The sequence below is a fragment of the Gadus macrocephalus genome, chromosome 21 (genome assembly GCF_031168955.1).
Source record: "Gadus macrocephalus chromosome 21, ASM3116895v1".
NCBI lineage: Eukaryota > Metazoa > Chordata > Actinopteri > Gadiformes > Gadidae > Gadus > Gadus macrocephalus.
In genome coordinates this window covers 717,589-719,173 of record NC_082402.1, presented here as the reverse complement: position 1 = coordinate 719,173, position 1,585 = coordinate 717,589, and positions in this window count along the sequence as shown.

Below are 1,585 nucleotides of genomic sequence, written 5' to 3'. Positions count from 1 at the left end.
AAATTGAAGGGGGTCCATGAGGTGGTCAGTGGATGCTTTTAGATAGGAGAGGACCAGGCGTTCAAATACTTTCATGACTACAGAGGTGAGGGCGACTGGTCTGTAGTCATTCAAACAGGTGATCTTGGGCTTTTTTGGTACAGGGATGATGACAGCAGATTTGAAACAGGCAGGTACATGGCATAATTGAAGAGACTGATTGAAAATGTCCGTAAACACTGGAGCCAGCTCGCTGGCACAGTGCTTGAGGGTAGCCGGTGACACCATGTCTGGCCCACACGCTTTCCTGGTGTTCTGGCCTTTGAAGAGCCTCCGAACCTCATGCTCAGTGATGACTAGTGGAGCAGGCGAGGAGGTGGCCGGGGGAAGGGAGGCGGGGGTGGTGGAGGGGGGGGGCCCACTTGGTGCTTCAAACCTTGTGCAGAACACGTTGAACTGGTCTGGTAGATTTGGGTCGTTAGAGGTGGGGGGGGGCTTCTTCTTGTAGCCCGTGGCAGATTGTAGGCCCTTCCAGACCGCCCTGGTGTTCTTATCCCCAACCTGTTGTTCAATCCTAGCCTTATACACCCCTTTAGCATGCTGGATGGCTTTGCTGAGGGCATATTTGGCTTTGGTGTACGCCTCCTTGTCTCTGCTCCTGTGGGCATATCGTCCTTTCGGTCATCACCCAACCCTCGTGACCATAGGTGAGGATAGGAACGAAGATCGACCGGTAGATCGAGAGCTTTGCCTTGCGGCTCAGCTCTCTTTTCGTAACAACGGTGCGGTAAAGCGAACGCAATACCGCCCCCGCTGCTCCGATTCTCCGGCCAATCTCACGCTCCATCGTACCCTCACTCGCGAACAAGACCCCGAGGTACTTAAACTCCTTCACTTGGGCTAAGCAATTCCTGCTAAGAGTCATGGTCTCAGATTTAGCGGTGCTGATCCTCATCCAAGCCGCTTCACACTCGGCAGCCAGCCGATCCAGTGAGTGCTGAAGGTCACAGGCCGATGATCCAATGAGGACTCTCTGCTACATGCTCTTTAGCCTCTGTGCTACATGCTCTTTAGCCTCTCTGCTACATGCTCTTTAGCCTCTCTGCTACATGCTCTTTAGCCCCTCTGCTACATGCTCTTTAGCCTCCCTGCTACATGCTCTTTAGCCTCTCTGCTACATGCTCTTTGGCCTCTCTGCTACATGCTCTTTAGCCTCTCTGCTACATGCTCTTTAGCCTCTCTGCTACATGCTCTTTAGCCGCTCTGCTACATGCTCTTTAGCCTCTCTGCTACATGCTCTTTGGCCTCTCTGCTACATGCTCTTTAGCCCCTCTGCTACATGCTCTTTAGCCTCCCTGCTACATGCTCTTTAGCCTCTCTGCTACATGCTCTTTGGCCTCTCTGCTACATGCTCTTTAGCCTCTCTGCTACATGCTCTTTAGCCCCTCTGCTACATGCTCTTTAGCCTCCCTGCTACATGCTCTTTAGCCTCTCTGCTACATGCTCTTTGGCCTCTCTGCTACATGCTCTTTAGCCTCTCTGCTACATGCTCTTTGGCCTCTCTGCTACATGCTCCTTAGCATCTCTGCTACACACTGCCGTCCCA